General features: G+C 46.4%; 1 long non-coding RNA gene across 1 annotated transcript in view; it reads right to left on the reverse strand.

The window, feature by feature from the left end:
- LOC129148270 (uncharacterized) overlaps positions 1 to 14242 on the reverse strand; it is an 82145-nt gene extending 67903 nt beyond the window's left edge. Inside the window, exon 1 of the long non-coding RNA XR_008555331.1 lies at positions 14066 to 14242. This is a non-coding gene — a long non-coding RNA (uncharacterized LOC129148270). The remainder of the gene's footprint in view (positions 1 to 14065) is intronic.
- Positions 14243 to 14914: the final 672 nt, after the last annotated feature.

Raw genomic sequence — 14914 nt, forward strand, 5'->3', positions numbered from 1 at the left:
TGTGTGTGTGTGTGTGCGCGCGCGCGTGCATCTATGCTGTAGTTATGCCCAGATGACCCTGCCTTCCAGAAAATTCCATGTCCAATTGTGACTCATCTCCATCCCACCAAAGGCCCCACTCTCACCCAAGGCGTAGAGGACGATGAAGTCCAACTTGTCAGGAGTTGTTACTTGCTAGCAATAGATTTACACCTTTGACAGAGCTGTCAGATTTTTGTCCCCAAACCAAATGAGCACACAGACTGATTTTCCTCCTTCCAGACTGGAGGGCAGTGCTTGCATCAACTCTCAGAAACAGTTCACGTTAGTGGCTCTGCACCAGCATAAGCTAAAAGAGAGGGTGCCTCTTAATCCGAGGTTCATCACACTCCTAGCAAAGGTGTTGTCACACTCATGCATGCACACACACACACACACACACACACACACACACACAGCGTGATTCCCTAGAGGGGGCCATGGAGGTGGTAAAAAGAGGTTGGAAGCCAGACCATGTACATGTGTAAACCCTTAATAAACAACATTTAAGCATCTGAGTCTGTGTTTCTACAATGAATGAAGCAGCTAGATTAGTAAATTTGCTAAAGAAACACCCTCTGAGACTTGCAGGGACCAGCTTTGTAAAAGACCAAGTAAGAAGAGATTAGTCATTTTATTAGGTTAGTGATTAATCACTTATAATGTCAATAGATGCCCTAAATGAGACAAGATGAGTTGAAAATAATAAATAGTAAAAGGTGCACAAAGGTAAGGGGTCAAGAGGTGGAGGAAAGTGATTCCCAAGTGGAGCCAGGCTCAGCTCAGGGCTTCCCACTTTTAAAATGTCGCAGAAAACATCACTTGTCCTGGTTTTTATTACTAATAGCTACAGGGTAAATAATACCAGGGAAATCTAATTTGAATTAAGAAAAATTTTAAGGGAGTAATTCTTGGAATAGAGAGTATCCTTCATACATCCACCCTTCCCAGTCATCTTCAAACCAAACATTCTTTCCCTCCCCAAAAGTAACACCCCCCCAGTTTTGAGTAACAATGGACATACATCACTGTATAAGTTAAAGGGGTACAGCATGATGGTTTGACTTATATATATTGTAAAATGATTACCATAATGTTAACATCCATCATCTCATATGGATACAATTTTTAAAAAAAGGAAAAAATGCTCTGTGTGATGAAAATTCTTAGGATTTACTCTCTTAACAACTTTCCCATATAGCACATAGCAGTCCGGTTATTTCTTATGATCCTGTGTATTTGCGTGGTATCAACTGTAATGTTCCCTCCTTCATTTTTATTTTTTTAACCTTTTTCTTCCTTCTTCAGACTAAAGGTTTGTCAATTTTATCTTTTTTAAAAAAAATAGCTCTTATATTGATTTTTTTGGTCTTTATTCCATTTATTTCTGCTCTGATCTTCATTTCCTCTTTTTTCTGCTAACTTTGGGCTTAGTTTGTTCTTCTTTTTCTACTTCATTGATGTGTGAAGTTATATTGTCCATTTGAGATCTTCCTTTTTTTTTAATGTAGGCATTTATCACTATAAATTTCCCTCTTGCCACATCCCATAAGTTTTGGTATGTTGCATTTTCATTTTCATTTGTTTCAAGTTGAGTTTTTTAAATTTCCCTTTTGAGGGCTTCCCTCCCCACTCCCTCCCCCGTAGGTTGTTCAGGAGCATCTTGTTTAACCTCCAAATACCTGTGGATTTTCCAGTCTTCTTGTCAATGATTTCTAGTTTCATAGCGCTGTGGTAAAAAAGATACTTGGGATGACTTCAATCGTCTTGAATTTGCTACATCTTGTTTTGTGACATATTATTTGCACTGGAGACTGTTCTGTGTGCCCTTGAGCAGAATGAGTCTCCTGCTGCTGTGGGATGCCATGTCCTGTTCCTGTCTTCTAGGTTCATTTGGTTGAACATGGTAGTTCAAGTCCAGGAGTCCAGTGTTTCCTCACTGATTTTCTGTCTGGATGATCTATCCATTTTCTTTCTTATAAATCTTTATTGTTGCAAGTATTAGATATACTCCCTTTTTCCCCCCATTGACCCTATATAGCCCGCCCCCACCCCTGCCCCAGGCCTTCACCACTCTGTTGTCTGTGGGTTATACATAGATGCATACAAGTCCTTTGGTTGATTTCTTCCCACCCTCCCCCACTGTCCCTCTGAGTGATCTATCCATTGTTGAAAGTGGAGTATGGGAGTCCCTTACTATCAATGTCTTGTTGTGTATTTCTCTCTTTAGATCTGTTCATATTTGTTGAATAATGTCCTTTATGCTTCAAGTCTAGTTTCAGTTTCCCTACTCAGCCTCAAGCATGTGCTCAAACACAATCTACCAAACAGGACACTTGCCTGCTGCCAGCTTCCAGACCTTAGGACACAGATGTCCTACCCGTGTGCCTGGTGTGTCCTACTTTTGTTTGCCTCCCAAGGAAAAACAAATATGCCGCACACTCGGGGAAAGGAAGTCAGGGATTCACGCTGGTTATGTTTCTACTTAAGACCTCTGTCCGGCTGTGGGTGATTCGAGCACAAGCTGCTGTGTGTCCATGAGGCTTGCTTTAGCCCACCCCACCCCCACTCTGGCTCTGACCCCCTCCCCGGGACCATGTTCATCACCTGGAGTGAAAGCCGACAGGAATGAGCAGCGGACACGCACGCATTGTCATGCATGACCGGCCAGCAGCCATCAACGGCAATTAAACATGGAGAGCGGGGGATCTCTTTGGACAGGTTCAAGTTCCCTGGCACTGCTGTGATTAGATGTTTTGCGCTGTTTCCCTGTAGTCAGGCTGTGACATACTCCCTTCCTCTTGCTCTTTTCTCCTCCCTTGGGTGCCATCCTGGCGCTGCCTGACCACCCAGCGCAGACGTGTAGATAACTTCGTTTCAACGAGAGAGGGGTCCAAGCAGATGCAAGAGGAACCAAGCCAGAAGAGGTCCTACCTGAAGGGAAATCGGGTTTCAAAAATATGACATTATTTCCCAGATGCACGTATTTACCTTAGTAGGTAGAATAACCTTCCTTCCAAGAGAGAATTCCTGCCACTACTTCCTTTTTCTGTGTGGTAATTTACATCCTGAAGTGGGTTTACAATTTGACTTCTTTAGAATGCTGCTGTTTTCAGGGGGACGCAGAGAACGCTCAGTTGGGCTTTTTAAGTGTCTTTGGTAACTTAATTCTCACAATGTTTGAGGTAGTTAGGTTGATGTAATTCTTTTTTAAAATATATTTTTGTTGATTTCAGAGAGGAAGGGAGAGGGGGAGAAAGATAGAAACATCAATGATGAGAGAGAATCATTGATCGGCTGCCTCCTGCATGCCCCACACGGGGGATTGAGCCTGCAACCTGGGCATGTGTCCTGACCGGGAATCGAACCATGACCTCCTGGTTCATAGGTCAATGCTCAAACACTGAGCCATGCCAGCAGTCACTGTAATTCTTAAAATAGCTGGTACATAAGTTAGCAGAATTATATTTAAGAAATTGGCATTGCAGGGAAAAGAAACGGCTCATTCTAACAGGGTTACCTATCTAATTGGGAGTATTGGTGGAAAGGAATTGATAAAGGACAGGAACCCTGTGTCTACAAATATAAGCAGAGGGGGAAATTGTCATTGATATCCTGCCCCTAAGATCTGTCTACAATCACGACTAACTTCCCTTTGTCTGATCATGCCCATGGTTCCTGTATTAACTGAGTAATTCACAAATATGTAGAGAACTAGAGGCCCAGTGCAAGAAATTCGTGCACGGAGGGGGCGGGTGTGTCCCTCAGTCCAGCCTTCACCCTCTCCAATCTGGGACCCTTCGAGGGATGTCCGACTGCCCGTTTAGGCGGGCAGTCAGACATCCCTCTCACAATCCAGGACTGCTGGCTTCCAACCACTCACCTGCCTGCCTGCCTGATTGCCCCTGATTGCCCCTAACTGCTTCTGCCAGCCTGATCACCCCCTAACCACACCCCTGCCAGCCTGATTGACACCTAACTGCTCCCTTGCTGGCCCAATTGCCCCTAACTGCCCTCTCCTGCCAGCCTGGTCACTCCCAACTGCCCTCCCCTGCCAGCCTGGTTGCCCCTAACTGTCCTCCCCTGCAGGCCTGGTCGCCCCCAACTGCCCTCCCCTGCCAGCTTGGTCACTCCCAACTGTCCTCCCCTGCAGGCCTGGTTCTCCCCAACAGCCCACCCCTGCCAGCCCGGTCACCCCTAACTGCCTTCCCCTGCTGGCCTGGTTGCCCCTAACTGCTCTCCCCTGATGGCCTGGTTTCCCCCCAACTACCCTCCCCTGCCGACCTGGTCCCTCCCCAACTGCCCTCCCCTGCAGGCCTGGTTCCCCCCCCCCAACTGCCCTCCCCTGCAGGCCTGGTCCCCCCAACTGCCCTCCCCTGCAGGCCTGGTCCCCCCCAACTGCTCTCCCCTGCAGGCCTGGTCCCCCCCAACTGCCCTCCCCTGCAGGCCTGGTCCTCCCCAACTGCCCTCCCCTGCAGGCCTGGTCCCCTCCAACTGCCCTCCCCTGCAGGCCTGGTCCCCTCCAACTGCCCTCCCCTGCAGACCTGGTCCCTCCCAACTGCCCTCCCCTGCTGGCCTGATCGCCCACAACTGCCCTCCCCTGCTGGCCATCTTGTGGTGGCCATCTTGTGTCCACATGGGGGTGGCCATCTTTGACCACATGGGGGCGGCCATCTTGTGTGTTGGAATGATGGTCAATTTGCATATTACTCTTTTATTAGATAGGATTCCTTCTATGTGAAAGGAAGGGGTGTTTGTAGAGTAGGGATAGAGAAAGTGTAGTTCAATGTGACAAACACTAAGCACTGTGTGTATCAGGAACTGTCCTAGGCACTGGACTACAAAGAGGATGAAGGTCAGGTGCCCCATGTCATGGAGAACATGCAAACATATCTAAACATAAGAGTAAATGTGAGGACCTGAGAGGTAGGGTCCACAGGGTGAGACTCTGAAGTCACAAAATTATAAGGGCATCTGGATATGCAGCAGACATAAAAGAATACCTATTTGCTTTGACAAAGTTGTACACTTTTATAAACCTGTAATGAAGGGAAAGGGAGACTCTATAATGTTACTCACAGGTAAGAGATTATCAATTAAATTACATTAATTAAAAGCAAAGTGCCTGTGCTTGCCATGTTCAGATGTATGGAATGTCACAAATGGAGCTCAGTGGGCTGTGTGTGGCTTTTTATTGGGCACACACACAACAGATCTATCCAGTCTGCTCGCTGCTTCCAAGGTGGACCGCTTTTACCTTTTAAAATATTGAGGAGGTTTTAGGAACTTAACTCAGGAGCTTGGGAAGGCATAGCTACTTGATTTGGCTCTGAGTTAGGAAGAAATGCGTCTAGCTCATGACTTAATGGATTCCCCTTCACCTCCTTAGATCCTGGGATGAAAAGTTAGTGCCGTAGACAAACAGGAGGCTGTTCCAGGGGATGCCGAGGATAAGAGACTTGAGCTGTTTGAACGTGAAGTCCTCACGCTTTGATACACGATGGGGACTGCTTTCTCGCTGAGGATCGGTCCCTGCAGGAACCCTTGGCTGTGATCTCATGACCTGCATCAGACTGGCAAAAATATGTTTTCTGATGTGGCACAAAATTTTAGTCATTAGTTTATGTGTAATTAGCCATGAGTTTTCTTTTAAAAAAAAAGTGGGGAATTGCTGATACTATATCCTGTTCCCTTGAAAAGGTATTTCTCAGGTCTGGTTTTGCCTCAAGGTTGATGGGCTTAGTGGGGACAACACGCTGAGTTATGAGGGTCCTGTGATCCTGAAGTTGGTGACAGTGTATGACTGCGAGGGTTGGCTCAGCCCGTCCCCAGGAGCACCTGCTCACAGGGCTGGAGCTATCAGGACCCCCTGAAGATAAACATCTTAATAGAATAGGCATGTCAGATCTCCACTATCTCGCCACAGGAAAACACTCCTGGGTAATCCGAAATGTTTGGCTCATCTCCCCAAATCCCTCTCTAAAACATAACACTATCCCCAGACAGTGAGATAAGTCTGTAAGGGGAAAAACGTTCCATTGCAGATGGGAAATGGAGAAGAGGAGGGCATTTCTTATTATTTTGATAGTTATTTCTTAAACAAACAACTCACAGGCGTAGAAAATGAGTTATTTATTTTTGCCTCTGGTGCCCCCATCTCAGAACAAAAGCAAATGTACTATTAATTCTCATTTGCAACACTAGTTTCATTTCCATCTCAATTTACTTGGTGGTGGTGTGGATATGTGTTTAGGATCTATGGATGTTACAATGGAAAGATTGGATTTTCTTAAAACAAAATGTTTATGGGATTTTTTGTTTTGTTTTATTTTTAGAGTTCACCTGCCTTGTGGTAAGCTTTCCCCCTTAACCTGCAAGATCACAAATTTAGTGATACCTATTCTTTTGAAAAGTGACTCCCTCTTTTTTTTTTCTTTTTTAAAGAACATCTGAGTATTCCATTAACTGCTAGATTGGTTCCACAATGTCTTTGTAATGGCTTTTTGCCTCCTGGGGGATTTCTCTCTATCTTATATCCTTAATTAATAAGTTCTTTACCAATTGCCACACAATAATAGAGTGTTCTTTTAAGCCTGGGAAATGTGTTGGTGCTTGTTAACTCATTCCAGGTCCCTGTCCCAGAAAACCTGTGTTGAGGCCTTGGATGGAATTTCTGCGATCATCACTGTAGGTGGTCTAATCCTAAGACGAAAGGATGGCACCGCTGATTCTCCAGCTTTCAAATGAGTGTGGGCAGGTGACTACTTGTGATGGGAAAGGCTGAGCAGCAAATACCAGCCCTAGCTGTAGGAGAACGAAGGTTCAGAACACCATTCAGATTCTTAAGAATTCTCAGGAAAGAAAAACCAAAATATGTGCTGCCAGTAGCCATAATGCATCAGACTACTTCCTGGCGGGCGGTTAGATGTAAGCCAAGGGATGGATGTCTCCTCATCTCCTCATTTACTCATTCATTCATTCCTCATATTTTCATATGCCAGGCTTATACTGACAAAGAGGAATAAGACACGATTCTTACTCAAAAGAAACAAGTCTATGTCAGGTGTCTCCCTAGAAGACCAAATGATTAAGGGAAATATGCAGAGAGGAAATGACTGGTTAACTATTATGCAGTAAGACGAGACTCCTCTACCCAGTGCCCTAAGGCATAAGTTATATTTTAATGAAATGTTCACCTGAATTTTTTCAAAGGACTAAGGGAGTCCAAAGTAAGAAGCTGAAATGCCCCCACCAACTGAGGTGGAAGAGGGGGTGGTGAGGTGGAGGAGGGGAGACCTTGCTAATTTATTAGGAGTTTGATACGATTAGAGAATTCTAGAATACTAGAGATGAATGGCACTGAAGGGATAGCTTAAGTTTCTCATTCCATAGATGACAAAGTAGGCAGAGAGAGGTTAAGTGCACTGTCTAAGGTAAAATAGCCAATTAGTGATAATATGACTCTTGCTTTGCCGTTTACTACTCAATCCAGTGATGTCCTACAGATATTTCTGAACTCGTGTCAAAATTCATCTCCTTCTTTCACGTTCCCTTTGCCTACTTCAGGCATTGTCCGGCACTCAGACAATATAAACAGCCACCCTCCAGATTTTCTTCTCCTGATATTTTTTCACTCCATCCATTGCACAGCCCCATACAGAATTCTTTTCCTTATTCAGAGCTCCCTATTCCAAAATCTGTGCTGAAGCCAATGCTCTAACGAAGAAAGGCCGGTTGGGTTCAGCATTCAAAAGTCTCCTGGATCTACCACAAACCTCTCTCTCTAGACTCTTCCTACGTTTTCTTATGACTCCCATGTGCCAATGGCCCCAATCATGCCTTTTACAGGCCAGCTCTGTGTTTGCCCGTGTTTCTCCCTCTGATCCCATTCAACCAAAATGTGCTAAGTACTGCATTAGGTGTTGAAAATACAAAGTGGATCAAGATGGACATGGCCTCTGTCCTCTAGGGGGTGATGTTCTAGTATAGAAGCTGTGGCTAGAGTCTTTTCTAAACGTTAGCATTTCCTTTGTGTGCTGCGGTCCAGAAAAGATTGGGAAGCCCTGTTCCAGCAATTGACTTAAACGCCTTCCACTTCCTCCCCTGTCTATCCAAGTCATATTCATCCTTCAAGATTCAGATCAAACACGAGCTTCTTTGTGGAGCTGTCCTAAATTCCTCCCCATCGGTAATTTCCCTTCTGCATATTCATGTCCCTTTACACATTCATTGGGTCAGGAGATATTTATTAGCCTCCCACTACCAATGCCAGGTGTGGAGGTAGGTGTTATAGTTACAGCAATAAAGAATATGTGACTCCTTCATCAGACCACAGTATATGGAGGGCAGGGACCTTGCTAAGTTATCTTGATAGCCTCATCTGGTTTAAAAGATTTTTTTAGTATTTCACTATCTTTTAGTTTAATTCCATAATACGTTAGCTTAATGTAATGTTTTATAATAATGGCTTTTCATGCACTCTTATTTAATCATCACAGCAATCAACAATCTTATGAAGTAGTTATTCTTGCCACCCTCCATTTACAAATGAGAAAACCGAAGCACCGAACTATGAATGAACTTCCTCAAGGTCACCTGGGTGGAAGGTGGCACAGGTATTCAATAAATGCTTCATGAGCTGAAGGGTGTCCTATGATGGATCACATCTTGAGGGGTAGGTGATATTTAAAATTTAATTCCTGAGAAATCGCTGGCATGTTTTATAAAAAAAAAAAATCCCAGTAACCAAAAATGTCTAGAACCTCCTTTATTCCAAAGGAAAATCTAGATATTAACTTGGGGAACTGAGCGAGCAACCATTTGTCCATCGAGCACGAGAAACACAGGGTGCATGAGCAACACCCAAGCAGGAGGGGTTTCACTGGGGGATAACTTAGAATCCCTTGCCAAGGAGTGATGGACTTGGCTCTGGCTGCCGGTGGTTAAATTATCCACCCACCTGAGGGAGGGGGCTGGATCAGGGGGCCTCCTGAGGCCTCTCATTCCCTAGGGCTCTGCTCTGACACCTCTGCTTGGACCTCCCATTCTTCTGTAGACAATCCACAGTGCCCATCGGCCTGCCTGGCTCTGCCCTCTCACTGAGAGGCAAAATCTCTCCGGAAAAATGATGCGCCAAGAGCAAATATGCCACAAAAACGAAAAAATAAAAAATCGCAAGAAGATACAAAAGGACTAAACCTGCCGGGGGCATTTGGGGCGAGGAAGAATGTAATGACCTGAGCTGGACGGTGGCCAGCAAACAAGGATTAATGCGCAAACAGGAAGGCTTGCATCCGGGAGGAGTTCAGAGCAAGCCTTCAGGACCCAGGTGGCCAGGGTCTGCCTGTTATGTTTCACTCGATTCCTGCCATCCCTGGGAACAGAGTGGCCCCTTGCCGAAACGTCAGTTCCAAACTGAGTTGAAGAACAGCATTGCTTATGAAAGCATCGGCATTATCAATTACTCTGGACAGCCTAGGAAGCAAAAGGGATTTAAGTGTTGGCAGGATTATGAAACGCAGTCCGGTGTGTGTGAGGGAGAGAGGGAGGGAGGGAGGAGAGGAGGGAGTGCTATTTTAGGAACCCAGACAGGTTGTACTTAGAAACTCCCTAGTGGCTCTCAAATCTTGTCCCTTCCTTCTCTCCCCACATCTACCAACTGTTCAAGTTTTGGGCCTGCTCTTTTTGTCTGGACTGTTGCAATGGGGACACTGACCCCTAGGGGGAGCTCAAGCTACCCTGGTGGGTTCTATGCTCTAGGTTGGTAGGAGAAACTCTTGATGTTGCTTCAAAATGCACAGTTAATGAGCCTCGTGGCAAGAACCAAAATGTCCATGGCTGTTTCTCTGTCAGGAGCTGCCTGTTCTCTTGGTTAGTTCTATTTATCTCGTGCTGTGGCAAGGCAGCCTAGGACTTCTTATGAAAGGCAAAAGAGTTCAATGATTAAAAACACAGGCCAGTGTGGCTCAGTGGTTGAAGGTCGACCTATGAACTAGGACAGTGGTCGGCAAACTCATTAGTCAACAGAGCCAAATACCAACAGCACAACGATTGGAATTTCTTTTGAGAGCCACATTTTTTAAAGTTAAACTTCTTCTAACGCCACTTCTTCAAAATAGACTCGCCCAGGTCGTGGTATTTTGTGGAAGAGCCACACTCAAGGGGCCAAAGAGCTGCATGTGGCTTGCGAGCCGCAGTTTGCCGACCACTGAACTAGGAGGTCACAGTTTGATTCCCGGTCAGTGTGCATGCCTTGGTTTTGCGCTCAGTCCCCAGTGGGGGGCGTGCAGGAAACTGCTAATCAATGATTCTCTCTTATCATTGATGTTTCTCTCACTTCCTCTCCCTCTCTGAAATCGATAAAAATATATTTAAAAAATAAAATAAAAACAAAGAGCAGGTTACCAAGGTCGGGGAGGGATTGGGGAAGTGATTGCTCAGTGGGTTCAGAGTGTCACTAGTGGATAGTGGTGATGGTTGCACAGCAATGTGGTTTAATTAATGCCACTCATTGTACACTTAACAATGGTTTACATGCTAAATTTTGTTATGCATGTTACTACAATTTAAAAAAAAACACCTTTCATCCTGGTGAGGAAAAAAACACAAAAAAACACACGTGACAATCTTTCTAGAGAACGCTGGGAAAATGCAGAGTGTAAAACCTGGCTGGCACTATTCACCGTTCCGAAGCTGATCAGTAACCTACAACTCTGGGAACTCTGGGAATTCACAACCATAAATATGCAGGGAGCTGAAATCTCAAACGCACTTTCCCTCTCCTCTCTTTTACCCCGGAGCAGTCATCAAAGTGCCATCTGATGGAGGACGAAGCACTTAGCTGCTTTAAGCCTGGATTTAAACAATTGCTCACAGAGCAACCTGGCTCTCCCTCGTGAGCCATTCAATTGCCAGAGCCCATTGGCCAGGATGAAGCGCTCTGGGGACCACTATCTATGCTCCGAGGAGCCCTGGTCCCCTCACTGCTGGCTGCTTGCAGCCTGAGCAGCAAACACTGCCGGTTCACAGTTATCTCCAGGTGTCATGGTCCAAATCAGATCTGGCTGCCACGGAGCTGTGATTCCTGTTCAGTCCTGGCTTTGTTTCCCTTCACTGCTCCTTCCTAATGAGTCACTTGTTTAGCTCTCAGAAGGCCCTGAGGGGCATCTAAGGAGCATGGTGACAAAGCGCTCAGGGGCTCAGCCAGGCCTCCTTTGTCTGCTGTGCCTGTCCCTGCCTGTGGTTGTTGCTGACACCCAGACAGATGTCACCCAGACTGTGCTCAACCGGCAAGACGGTCGTGTTAGCCACACACTTACACGATCAAAAGAGCCAGAGACCAGTTCAAGCTACTTAAGGACATGTGTCTTGAAAAACGTTTCCATCGAAGCACTTAGCACGGGTAATACGTAGTTACGCGTTTTGTTTGTTTGTTTAAAATGATTTCCCACATGTGGGTGAATTCCACGAGAGCAGCAGCCATGAATGTTTTGTCCTCACTGAACCCCAGGGCCCAGGCTCCTGGCTGTACTTACTCACCAGGATCATGGCATTTGCTGAAAACCACCAACCTCTTCGGAAATCTTTATTTCCTAGATGTCTAAGTTGTTAAAGCTGACTGAAGAACTCCACTGACTCCTTTCTTCAATTTCCCTTTCTTACAGGTCAAGGAATTGAGTCCGAGAGTGACATGACTGACCTAAGGTTACATATATTAGAAGCAGCATGAACTTCCAGAAGTTCATTCATATCAATTCTATTGCTTTCTCTCTGTGTCCCCAGAGTTCAAGAGGTTCCTGGTACATGGTAGGTGCCAAGATATAGTTCCAGGGAGCACAACTGGAGATGCACTGGTTCACAGCACCATCCCGCTGGCACTTAGCTGCGACATCAGATACTTAAACCAAAACATCTGTGGCTTGCTTTGCTGACACCCTCCATGCCTCAATGCTCCTCAGTGTACCCACATCTGCTACAGTACTTACCATATTAAATACCTTTTTTTAAAAAAAATATATATATGTATTGATTTCAGAGAGGAAGGGAGAGGGAGTGAAATAGAAACATCAATGAGGAATGAGAGGGGATAAACCTGCACGCAACCTGGGCATGTGCCCTGACCAGGGAATCGAACTGTGACCTCCTGGTTCATAGGTTGACGCTCAACCACTGAGCCATGCCTGCCGGGCAGTATTTACTATCCTATATATCCTATATAATAAGAGAGGAATATGCTAATTATCCGTTACGCTCTGAGGCATAATGACCAACCGCATAAAGACCTGATCACGGATCTGCAGGAGGGTGGGGCAGCGAACTATAAGCAGGCAGTGGAGAGCTACAGGATGGGTCAGGGCAGCAAGCTATGAGGGGAGGAGGAGCTACAGGAGGGCAGGGGTGGTGGTAGAGCTACAGGAGGGCAGCAACGACCTACTGGCGCACGGATTCATGGGAAGGGCTACTAGTATTAGAATAAAACTTGTTCTGCAGCCACCATACAACTGCCTACTCCTAAGGAAAAGTGTCCTACTCCTCCTAAGTTCACTGTCAGCCTATCACAGTGCCTGGCACGTGACAAGAGCTTCATACACGTGTATGGGCGAGAGAACCGAAGGCAATTGTGAACAGGCACTGCCCACACTCCTGCCAACAGGTGTGCCAAAGGTGGTTTTCTTTCCACACCCCGGTCTCCCCAACTCAGCAGACACCAGAGAACAGTTAAGGATAATTAAGATGGTGGGGAATGTTTGCGAGAGCACACGTACCATTCATTAGGCCCTACCCACAATCACGTGTGTTCAATGAGGGACGGGACCGTGGGTGAAAATACCCAAGACCAGGAGACCTGTGTGCGGAGGAGGATTGAGATAAATGAGACTCTTTGTTGGCGGGGAGCACCCGCTCTCCAAATGGTGTTCACAGTGAGCGCCGAACGCATCGTGCACCGTTATTCAACTTGCAAAACGAATAATTTAGTTTTGCCCAGGCTTAGGGATGCAGCAGCAGAATCCTGGAAATGAGGCTGAGGAACCCCGCCCAGCCCTGTGAAACGGGTTTGGGGAGGGCACTGCCACTGTGAAACCTGGGGGCAAGTCGCCTGGTGCAGGTCCTGGCTGTGAATATGTTAGGTGTCCCGACTCCCGGCAGGGGCACAGCCTTTGAAGTCAGGGCCTACTGGACATCGCGGCTCTGTAGCTTTCGGACTAGGAGACGTCACTTACTTGGCCTCATCAGTAAAGTGCAGCTAAAATCCTGGTCACTCTGAGGATTAGGTGAGGTCGTGGGTGCAAAGCACCCAGCACAGGACAACGCGTGCGATAGATAAAGAATAAGTAGCTATTATTATGCCACAAGCAACTCCATGATATTCTGTAAAATCGCAGAGATTTTTAAAACATATATATGAAAGGGATTATCTTACTATTTTTATTATTTAATTTATTTATTTACTTATTTTTTTAATCCTCACCTGAGGATATTATTTTCCCATTGATTTTTAGAGGGAGTGGAAGAGACAGGGAAAGACAGAGAGAAACACATCCATTGCTTCCTGCAGGAGCCCCAACCAGGGCCTCCCCGCCACCCCCCCACCCCCGACAGGGGAGGAGCCTGCAACCAAGGTACCTGCCCTTGAGCGGAATGGAACCCAGGACCCTTTGGTCCACAGGCCGACGCTCTATCTCCCGGGCTAAACCAGCTAGGGCATATCTTACTATTTTTAATAAAAAATTTAGAAAGACCTCGAGCAAATGATCCAAACACTTCGACCTTCCCCATGGCAGGAACATGACACTCGCTGATGAGGAACATTCTAGATTCTAGAACCTAGAATCTAGAACACTTATTAGGATGCTGTTATTTTATTTTCATTAGGGGAGTGAAAACTGTCATTCGGAATAAACCCACAGTTGACGTGGCAACTGGAAACAGCAGTTATTGTTATTTATGATCACGAGCTCTCATGACGGAGCAGCTACTATGGACCCGAGGCCGAGCTAAGAGCTGCAGGAAGTGCACTTCCTCCTCCCAGGGACCAGGGGGGACTTACCCTCCTGCTGCCACAGCTTCTTTGAAGCAGGTGCTGATCCCGTCCACCCCATATCCGCAGTTTTGCTTTCCCGCTTTCTGATACCCACGTTCAAGGGTAGTCCGAAAAGACGGACAGAAAACTTCCAGAAACAACCAAATTCATAGAGGAAAACTCCAGGCATAAACAACTCGTAAGTTTTACATTGCCGGGGCCGTTCTGAGGAGGGTGATGAAATCTCGCGATCTCCGTCCCACCCGGGGCTGAAGAGCCTGATGAACTCTCGCGATGTCTTGCTCGGTCCCACCCGAAACGTGACTCCTCGCTGTGTCCTGCGTCTCCACGCTGGACACGCTGTCCACGCTCCCCCACGCAGGTCACGTCAGTTACGTCGCAGCCGCCCACGCCGTGATCAGCTGGGCGTGTGCGGGGCCGCGGTGCTTGTGTTCCAAGTCGCCCCTGTTTGACTTACTCAGGGCCCCGAAGCGCAAGGATGGCGGTGCTGGCCCTTCGGCTGTGCCGGAGAGGAGCCGTAAAGCGCTTCTTTTAAGTGAGAAGGTGAAAGTTCTCAACTTAATAAGGCGTTTTGTCACCTCACGTCATCCCAACGAGAAGGGTGAGTACCGGACACTACGAGATGGAGAGAGAGGCCGCATTCGCATAGCTTTTATTACAGCCTAGTGTCATAAATTGTTCTCTCTCGTTATTAGTGATTGTTGTTACTCTCTTACTGTGCCTAATTTATCAATTAAACTTTATCAAGATACATCTGCATAGGAAAAGCAGTATGGCGTTTGGTACAGTCTGCAGTTTCAGGCATCCACTGGGGGTCACGGGGGGGGGGGGGTTACTGTATTCTCTGTGGTCGGT

The sequence above is a fragment of the Eptesicus fuscus genome, chromosome 24 (genome assembly GCF_027574615.1).
Source record: "Eptesicus fuscus isolate TK198812 chromosome 24, DD_ASM_mEF_20220401, whole genome shotgun sequence".
NCBI lineage: Eukaryota > Metazoa > Chordata > Mammalia > Chiroptera > Vespertilionidae > Eptesicus > Eptesicus fuscus.